At 39.8% G+C, this 10657-nt stretch overlaps 1 long non-coding RNA gene and 1 pseudogene across 1 annotated transcript; both read right to left on the bottom strand.

The window, feature by feature from the left end:
* Window positions 1-37: 37 nt before the first annotated feature.
* On the bottom strand, window positions 38-5238 carry LOC142875389 (ATP-dependent zinc metalloprotease YME1L1-like; annotated as a pseudogene).
* Window positions 5239-5535: 297 nt separating this feature from the next.
* On the bottom strand, window positions 5536-10636 carry LOC142875661 (uncharacterized). Its single transcript, XR_012922979.1, has 3 exons — window positions 10473-10636; window positions 7533-7615; window positions 5536-5685 (listed from the first exon to the last, which is right to left on the bottom strand). It is a non-coding gene; the product is annotated as an uncharacterized LOC142875661 (long non-coding RNA).
* Between the last annotated feature and the right edge of the window lie 21 nt (window positions 10637-10657).

Raw genomic sequence — 10657 nt, 5'->3', positions numbered from 1 at the left:
TGTATAACTATAAGTGTAAAGTTACAGTTTCTCCACGTCATTTCACTTCCAATTTCTTCCCCTCAAGAACAATTGGAATTCTTTGGCATCTCAAGTCTCATAGGTCAGTCAAGGTTCTGCTCGATTCTTGTGCTCTTTTGCATGAATTTTCAAGATACATTTTGCTCTTTCATATGAGTCCCAAATAAAAAGCAGATATGTAAGAAGTAGAAAATGCAGGAGAGGCATAAAACCACAGTCAATGGGAGAAAATATAAAAATGTTATGTACCTAGATAATGGAAAATCTATTGGCATATAACCCCATTTAAAAGCTTGGTTCTACAGTAGAGAGAATCTGTACATCATAACATGAATATTCAGAACAAGAGAATAAACATTCAGTGAAGGGACAGAGCTCTTCGTCTCAAACACGGTCTAGACCTTTTCCGTTATAGAAACTTTCCATGTCCTCAACTGCTCTAAAGCATTCCTTCTACTCCTCTGAATTAGTCAAAACCTGGCTCTCTCCTGCTGATCCTGCTTTCCCTAAGTCCTCTCAGGTGTAATCTATTCACTCTCACCCCAGCTGTTTCAGGGTGAAGAAGTGAGCTCTTTGTTCCCACCACCACTCCCAGACCATGTCTAACCCCACCTCTTGTCTAAAGCGCTATTCCTTCCAAGTCCAGAACCATTTGACTAGAGACCTATCCAAGTCCCTTCATGTGCCATCTAACAAATACCCTCATTATATTCCCATTCACCAAAGACTTTGGAACTGACCCTGGTCTTCCTCTTCATGCCAAGCCCTGCCTTAATGAATGGGGAACTTCAACATCCAAACCTCTCCACCACACTCCACACCCACACATCTAACTTGAAATCTTTACCAAAGTACCTCAAATCCAACCTGAACAAAACAGAATTCATGGATCCCCCATGATGGTACATGCCTAGAGCCCCAGCTACTCCGATGGCTGAGGCAGGAGAATCACTTGTGCCCAGCAGTTCAAATCCAGCTTGGGAAACATAGCAAGACTCCAGCTCTAAAAAACATTTAAAAACAACCCTCCCCTTGAACTCATGATCTCCCTACTTGCCAGCCTTAGCCCAGCTTAGTCTCCAGGTTCCTCAGGGAGTGGCACCAACAATTGTACATGCATGAGGTGGAAATCTTAAAAAGACCTTTAACTTCCCTCAGCCCTCACAACCAGAACATCACAAAAACACATTGATTCTACAATATACACATCTCTTGAACTCACCATGTTTCTCCATTCCTACTTTCACCAAGCTCATTCAAGCGTCTGTTCTATCATGCCTGGACTACTGCAGTGCTTACTAACTCATCTCACTGAATCTACTCTTACTATTCTCACCCTAGGCTGTAATGTGTATTGTACCCAAAGGAACACTTGTTTTGCCTATTCTAAATTCTTAGCACATGCACACTGGTGGGTGCAAAGCAAATCATCTGTAATATTTCCTGAAAAAACACATGTCAGAATGGGAAACCAGCGACACAGGGAATGAGTAAACAATCTTCCCCTTTATACCACTGGTTGTGGTTTTGTAGACAAAGCAATATTGAATTTTTATCGCCACAAATATAACTGTTCTTAGCTCATGGTTAGAATAAAATGAAGACCCAGTTGATGATCAAAGTGTCTCACTGACATATTTAAAGCACTGCTATAATGATGCATCTATTATGTTTCTTTCTTTCTTTTTTTTTTTCTTTTTGAGACAGAGTCTCTCACTCTGTTCCCCAGGCTAGAGTGCCGTGGCATCAGCCTAGCTCACAGCAACCTCAAACTCCTGGGCTCAAGCGATCCTCCTGCCTCAGTCTCTCAAGTAGCTGAGACTACAGGCATGGGCCACCATGACCAGCTACTTTTTTCTATATATTTTTAGTTGTCTGGCTAATTTCTTTCCATTTTCTTCAGGAGAGATGGGGTCTTGCTCTTGCTCAGGTCTCAAACTCCTGAACTCAAATGACTTACCTGCCTCTGCCTCCCAGACTGCTAGGATGACAGGCATGAGATATTATCTTTCTTTCTTGGAGGGATATTTCTGGTGAACAGAGGGCCTACAGCTTTTACCATTTTCAAGTGCCTATTTAGGAATATTATATATTTATCTTATTTTAATAAATGAAAAAATAAACATAGAACAATATTTTCATTATCCTTAGAAGGACTCTTCTTTCCTATGCAATGGCAGATTGAGTGTCTGGACTCAGTTTCCCTGTATTACTGTAGATCATAACTTCAAGCTATAACCCAAATGATGAAACTAATGGAACAGAAAAGCCTCCCAACACCAACATTTAACAGAGAAAGTACAATCTAATATATAAAGGAATAAATATCCTGGCTGAAATGGAAGAAATACAATAGAAAATTGCTTTTAAGCCCCAAGAAATTTCATTGTTCCTCTGAAAGAAGGAAGACTGAAATCAATTAGGAAATGTGTGAGCAAGAGAGAAAACTTAAAATCATTTTAATCTAGTTCTGAGTACTCCCTGGAGAACCTGGGTGAGCCACTCTAAATACAGAAATCCACAGTCCAGAGTACTGAAGTGCTTCAAGGAGCAACCATGACAGTGTGGGAGTCTGAAATTCATGGACAGCGTAAAGTAAGCAAGCTCAGAAAGTAGGCTCTTTTTTAGCCCATGTGAAAAGGCTAAGAATTTACTTCGGCACTTGCTGAACTCATGAAGTCATAGTTAACATCTCACAAGCTAATTCTGACCTAAGAGAATGCTCTATTTTTGTTATTCAGAGAATAACATTTAGAATACTATTTACAATAAATCACTTCAGTTCTACCTGAAATAAGACAAGCAAAAGTAAATGCTAGTAACTTACAATCAGAAGCATCTCTGAAAGAGACACTTGACCCATGATTTCACACGTGGAAAGGATGAAAATTAGCTATTACCTTTTCACTGCTTCCAAATCCGGTTAGCATCTGCTTTACTATTTTAGGTGCATTATCAAAATCCCTGGAAGCACCTAAAGTAAAATAAATTTCAAAACAAATAACTCAATTTAAATAATGTCTTTAAACCTACAAACACTATTTTTGAACTAAAGCCATTCTTTCCAGCTACCTGTGGTCATGGGGTCCATTCCAAACACAAGCTCGTCCGCCACTCTTTCTCCCATGCTGACACATGTCTGTGCAAGCAGCTGGGCTCAACAGCATTCCATCTGTCATGCTCAGGCAACACAAGGACTTGGATAATTGAAAAATAATCAGATGATAACTAAAGAAGGACCTTCACGTACAGTTCTGAAATAGTGACATTGGAAACCACAATGATCATTTGGCTCTCACTAAAGTAAACACTTACTACCATAATGCTGACTAATGAAAGACACTAAGAGAAATGACTATCAGATGACTGATGGCAAAACAAGCAATGTAGACAACAAAAAATAATTGCTTACATAGCAAAAATGCATTTTTAAAACAATAAATGCATAATATGGCAATAGCACTGTCTTCTCCTTAGTTATATAGAAATGTTTAAGATATTTACAACTGGAAAGACATGATGAGGAAACCTTTACTAAGTGAGAAAAATCTTAGAAAAACTATTGAATCCATTACTAGGACACATAATTTCTCTCTTTTGGGGGAATTGAGCATTTAGACATTTAAGCCTTATAGCTTGCTGCCATTAATCAATTAAATTTTGTAACACACATATGTAACATGAAATATATTAAATCCTTATAATAGTCTTTTTAATATATATTACTTTAAAACATTTTTAAAAGAAAATGGGCAGAAATCACTCCACAACACATATAATATATATTATAAGTCTAAATAATACTCTTTATTAAGAGAAAAAAAATCCACAAATGCCTCTATGTGATTTCAAGAGGCTTCAAGGAAGTTAAAGAAGAAGGTATTTAAAAACATAAGAAGTAGGTGAATTCTTTTTATAAATGTTTTTATCAGCAATTGCCTACATAACCTTCTGGAGGGCTTGATTTGAGAACAAAACAAGAAACTACAAAAAATTTGCATGTCCAACGGTTGGCCCTCATGTCATGGTTGTAGCTTTGTTGATAGGTGTCGCATCTTCTGTGCAATATGCAATAATAGCACCACCAGATTGGTGTGATGGTTTGATTTTGGTTATCAATTTCCACACTTCCTCCCTCAGACCCTCTGCTAAATATTTAATTGAGCAAAATACTGCATTAAAAGGGAGCATTTCAATCAATGAAACCCATTTTCCTTTGCAAATCAAATACAGTCAGACCTCCTTATCCATGGGTTCCTCATACATCGATTCAACCAACTGGGGATTGAAAATATAGGGGGAAATCAGTAAAAAACATACAAATAAAAGAACGATACAGGATAGCAACAAGTTGCACAGCATTTACATGGTATTAGGTATTATATGCAATCTAGAGATGATGTAATGAATTGGGGGGAATGAGCAGAGGTTATATACATAAAGTCTGCCACTCTGCATAAGAGACTTGAGCCGCCCTGAATTTTGGTGTCCACAGGGGTTCCTGGAACCAGTCCCTCCCACAGATACTGAGGGATGGATGAATGTATCTGATATGGGATTAATCTTAAAAAAAATCATTCTCCTTAAAGTCATTTTAGAGTAACATAATTTAATATTATTCATAAATATTTTGAACAGAGTAAAGGTTTTTGAAAAAGAAAATGGGTAGAATTCACTCCACAACACAGCAAACTATAACAATTTGCAACTACAAACCACAGCTGTCAGAACTATCATCTTAATCCTTACATCGAAAGGGATGGAATAATTCTATTTTATAAAATAAACTTACTATTTAATAAGAAAGTCCTATGTAAGCAGCTGTTAAGACAATCTGAAATTTAAAATAAAAATTAAAGAAAGAATAATTAAAACTAGCCAGCCTTTCTAACGGCAATATTGGACAAGAGGAAATGCCTGGGGACCCCGTGCCTGGTCACAAGTATAATTATATAAACAACCGGAATATATTTGCTCTTTAAGAAGCCTAATTTTGTCGTTTTCAAGAATATATTTTCATGTTCCGATAACCTTTCCTTTTTTAACCTCTCTCTTCAGTCAGATGAAAAGGTCTTCTAAGAAGAACTAATGGGCGTAACGCTGTGAACGCCCAAGGGCCTGCCACCTGCCAGTGTCCCACCTGCACTCTTGTCTCTTCAACACCGCGGTGTCCAGCCACAGGCCTCAGGCCTCCTCCTGGGCACCTGTCCCCCTCATGGCTGCCCAGTAGACCAGCCCAGCAAGAGAAGGGACCAGCCTGGCTCAGGACACCTCAGGGAGCGTCTCGGAGCGGCGGTTCCACCATTCGGATCTCAGGCCAACGCCAGGGCTGCGTGAAGTTATTTATTGCAACATGTATGTACTCAGGCAGGAAGGTTTTAGATTAAGTTTAGATTCAGATGAGATTCAACACAGCTTTCGCTGTCTAAATAGCATATTTGCCAAGAAAATAATTTATTATCTAATAAATGAAAAGTAAAGGTAGAAAAAAACATAAAGAAAACCTACCCATTAGCATTTTGTCTTTGGAAAAATCAAGTTTCTTCATGGTAACCATTTCTTTTCTATCAACAGTGGCCTTCAATGCAGTTTGGTTCACAGGATTCTCCAACTCTGTCCCAGAAAAGCCAATAGGACCTCGAGCTGTGATTTCTGGATGAACAGCTAATGTAAAAAGACAACATAACACTAAAAGTCCAAAACAGCTAAAACAAAGCACTTCACAAAGAACTCACATGACAAAGGAAAAAAGAAAACAGCTATTCTGAGCTATAAGTTAAAATATTTACCTTGAAACTCAAAGAAACTTAATTCATTAAAATTCTTAGGGAAAGGAGCCCAAAAATGCCACCAAAATGGGTATTGGGACAAATCACAAACATGCTTAAATTTAGATAAGTTTATGGAGGAAAAAGCAATGTGGAGCTACCTAATATGAATTAGAAACTTCAGATATGCCCTTTATCTTTTCTGTTTTTCTTTTTTCTTTCTTTTTAAATATAGAGATGGGGGTAGCTCTTGCTCAGGCTGGTCTCAAACTCCTGAGGTCCAAGGATCCTCCCGCCTTGGCCTCTCAGAGTGCTGGGATTACAGGCATGAGCCACTGTGCTTGGCCAGATATGCCCTTTATCCTTACTAGGCTAACCACTCACAGAAACAGCAAACTCACAGATAACATCCTGTTCTCTGAATTACATGCTGAAACACTTTGCACATAAAACCTGCCTTTATGGTAGGAAATGTATTTAATTTTTGAATTGATCCAGCCACCTTTGAAATACTGCATCTGTAAGAGCTTCATTTATTACTCCAGTCAGTTCCACAGGTTTTGTATTATGGTTTGCTTTCCTCTTTTCTTGTCCCCAAACTGACCTTGTCACGAGCTGCTGTTTCTGGAACTTTTTCTACTGTTCTGTCTTTTAGACTCATCTTTTAAGCATTTAGTACCACTCGGCCATAAAAAAGGATGAATTAATGCCTCTTGCATCAATTTGGGAGGAACTAGAGACCATCCTAAGTGAAATGTGTCAAGAATGGAAAAACAGACACCACATGTACACTCTAATAAAATGGCACTAACCGATGGCACACAGGTGCACAGATGACAGTACACGTCACAGGAATCAAGCAGGGGAAGGGGAGAAGGGGGCAAGAAAATCCACCTAACGGGTACAAGGAACACTATTCAGGTGACGGGCACATTTACAGCCCTGACTCAAGCTATGTATCAAAAACATTTGTACTCTCCTAAGATTTGAAACAAAAAACATTTAAAAAAATAATAAAATAAATCCATAAATCTTTTATTTTGTGATTTTATCCACCCAAAGTCTTCTCTGCTTCTGCAACTTGAGAAATGTTCAATTTTATTTTATCCTGGTGATAATTTTTATCAGAAATTTTAAGTCTTTTACTCTAACAAAAGCCAACCCTAGAGGGCCAAAACTTTATTTTGTTAACTGCTGTATCTCCTGTGCCTACCTCCTGCCTGGAGACACATAAGTATTCACGAATGGACAGACACACACTGTGCAGCCATTGCAATTACTCTGCCACAAAGCAATGACGGAGAAGGCTGTTCAAGGTCTATTGCTAAGTGAAGAAAAAAATTACAGAAACTATGCGTAGCGTAGTTCAAACTAAAATTACAAACAAATAATTTATTTTTATTAAAATAAAAGTTAGAGATATATGCAAAAAATAAAAACATATATTATGTGTGTGTGTGTGATCTTCAAATATTATCTGTCTCAGTACTCTAAAAGAAACCTTTCTTTGGAATCAGAATTCAAAGCAATAGACTCTCTTCAATATACACTAAGGAACAGACTTGTAAAATGATGTGTAAATGGTGGAAAAGGACATAAAACTAAACTGGTCTTTTAATACATTTATCATATGAGGACCAGAAACAGGGTCGATGGATATTTTGCCATTTTACAGATATAATAATGTTTATACTGTAGAATTAGACTTATGCTTATCAAACTGTATTTATTTTATTTAGATACCATTTCAAAATTTCTTGTTGACCTTTTCCATGTGTCCTTGGAAGTATACTCGCATGTCAGAGCCGCTAGGACATATTCAGGTGCTAAAGGAAGAATGCAAAAAGAGAACATCCATTAATAACTGGACTATGCTGGAGTTCAAGTTAAACACGGCTGACACACTAAAGACATGATTGGGAAGATAATGACAGCCAGAGATTAGGTCAATGTTTGAACAAAAATGTTTAGATAGCTCCTTTGAAAACATGGCTCAATTAACAGTCTCAATAACCAGGAGGCAGAACAAAGTTCATTTGGATATATACGTGTATGGCACGTCTAGGTAGCACATCTTGGGAAACAAAGACATGCAAGGAAGTCAGGGACGGAACAAATTATTTTACAACAGACTGCTATGAGAACCACACACCCATCTCCACTGCTAAGTAGAGAATTTTCCACTGGAGTCTCAGGCAAAGGCAAACTACTCATCAAGTGTTAATGTAAATAATTTCTACAATCAGTGTTACAAGCTGTCTAAAAGATCGGAAGTGGGAGTGGACAAAAGGTGATCCCAGGCTCAGGTTTTTGTCATCTGCTTACAACTACCACTGACTGTGGCAGATTGGAGCCTACAATGAACTGGCACCCTTCTGGGTCTTGGAATGTGGTTCAGCAAAATCCTAAAAAGGCATTTTAACATCTTAACTTTAAGTTTAAAATCCATGTAAATGTTACAATCTACCCTATGACATCTGTGTGTGCTTTAGTATACAAAATAACATTTTAAAGTAATTGTTGTCTGGTAAAAGGACACCTCCAGAATAGAAGATACAGCAGGTTTTACCCAGTTGCTTCAAATCCCCCCACAGTCCCAGGCTGTGACTCTCCAGTTTAAGCTGGTCAGTTGGGTCCTTCCGGGGCTGGCTGTGGGAGGCTTTAAGCAGCAAGCCATCGAGTTTAGACTTCACACTGTAGGAAACTGGCAAGTCATGAGAACATTGCAAACAGAGGGATCAAATTGCAACGTGTTGGAAACACTAAGCCAGAAACAGTGTGAAGGATGGTTTGGGGGGAAGAGATGAGAAAAAAAGCAAACAAGTTAGCCCATGCAGGAAAACAGGCAATGCCATGGGAAGTGGAGCACAAGAGGCAGTAGGAAGGGACAGGACAGAGGCAGTTAGCACCAGGCTGTGAGTCCTGTCCCTGCCTCCCCTGTCTCCCCCCCAGGGGCTTGTGTTTTGACAGCCACTCTGCCAACACTGGACTCAGGCTGGGCCTAGTGAGGGCCAAGGGCTTTGGCCTCCTGGAGGTTCAGGGACAAGCACTGACAGGAGGCAGATTGATGAACAGGAGAAAAGGCAAACACATGTCTTTGACCTGCATACACAGCAGCTTCAGGATGGAGACCCCACCCCAGGGAGGCACAGACACTTCCACACCACCTTGAGGGGACTGAAGGGGCGGGGCCTGGGCCCTGGAAGAAAAGGCTATGGGATGGGAAGAAGAGGATTCTGTGGAGGGGCAATGAATGATTACTAGGGAGAGTGATTGCCTGGGGAAGGGAAAGTGACCCCCAGGGGGCTCTCTGTGGAATCTGAATGAGTCTTAAGGGCAGAACATCATCTTCTAAATGAGTCTGGGCAGATGTGCTGAGTCTCCCAGTCTCATGGGGAGGGGAAGAAAAGGAACAATTATTCTCCTTGGCGGGTCTGGGTCTTAGACAGTTGCAGAAACTTCCACTCCTCTGGGGGAGACAGTGGGGAGGGTGAGGTCAGAGAGACCTGGAGGCTTCTTCAGTTCAGCCTGTCAAAGTGCCACAGTTGGAGGCATCAGTTTCTGAGCCCCAACAGTCACAAAGGTAAAAGCAGAAGTTAGCCCAATGTGGATGACCCTGCAATTTTTATTAAACTACACTAGATGGTGACATCATAGAATTACCTCAAAGACCTTCTTAACAAACTCCTCTCAAAACTCAGAGCTGGGAAGAATAATTTTCCTCCTAATGCACACACAGGCTTTCTATAACTCAGCAGTGAGGCCTGTTTATACATTCTGTGTTGCTCTTTGTCTTCACTACTTGTAATCTCCAAGGTATATATTGTGCATTGTTTTAGTTTTCACTGGCATTTTTTTGATACTTTGTTTTACCTATTCTCATTACTTCTTGTTAATTTTAAGTAATTTTCATTCATTTGCAAGAGCAGCTCACAGACTAAGGGAAACACGTGCCCCTGATGACTTATTACAAAGGACATTTTATATGATGCCAATAAACTGCCAGATGAAGGGACACATAGGCTGCAGTGTGGAAAGGTCCCCAGTGCTGAAGCTTCTGGTGGAGTTGGGGTGCACCACCCTCCTGGCATGTGGGTGGATGAGTTCTGGCTCACCTTCCTGTAAGACTCCAGCTGTCCAACTGTCTGGGAGCTCCTTGAATCCTGTCCTTTTGAGCCTTTTAGGGAGACTTCATTGGATAGGAATGATTGACAACCACGTAGAAATGTGATCGGACAAAAAGGATATGACCTAACACTATTACACTGAGTGGGAAACCCAGCAAACCCTGTGCAGAGATCCCTCTTCAACTCGTTGCACAGCTTTCCTTCTGCCTAGGAATGGGGCAGGACCCTCTCTGGAATGAGGGTCTTGTGACCCACAAGCAGATTAGAGTGCTCTCTCCAGCAAGTGAAAGGAGGACGGGAGAGGGTCAAAGTGAAATTTCTGTTTTCAGAGTCCTACTTCTGGGGCCTAAATCCCCCATCATTATAACAAAAGACTGTAGAAGGGCTATGGGAGTTATAAGCCAGGAACCAGAGACAAAAACAAATATATATACATCATCATATCACAATGTCCTAAATGTGTGTAACATTTTAGCCTTTCATACCGTATTTTAACTATGCCTTTTCTACATTAACTATGTAGAATCTATATTTGTTTAGAGAAACAAATATTTACCAGTTTGTTCCAATTGTGGAGAAACACAAATGTGTGCTGGCCTTGTTATCTGTGGCCTTGTGCTGTTCATGACACTTTGGTTTGGAAAAGTATTTTAACAATATAAAAAATAAAATGTAAAAAGTAAACTAGCTTGGTATGGGCATCCCAACTACTCAGGAGGCTGACATGGGTGGATCACTGGA

The sequence above is a fragment of the Microcebus murinus genome, chromosome 14 (assembly GCF_040939455.1).
Source record: "Microcebus murinus isolate Inina chromosome 14, M.murinus_Inina_mat1.0, whole genome shotgun sequence".
In the NCBI taxonomy this organism is placed as follows: Eukaryota; Metazoa; Chordata; class Mammalia; order Primates; family Cheirogaleidae; genus Microcebus; species Microcebus murinus.
Note: the sequence above shows the minus strand (reverse complement) of the source record. Positions and strands in the feature narration are given on the sequence as shown.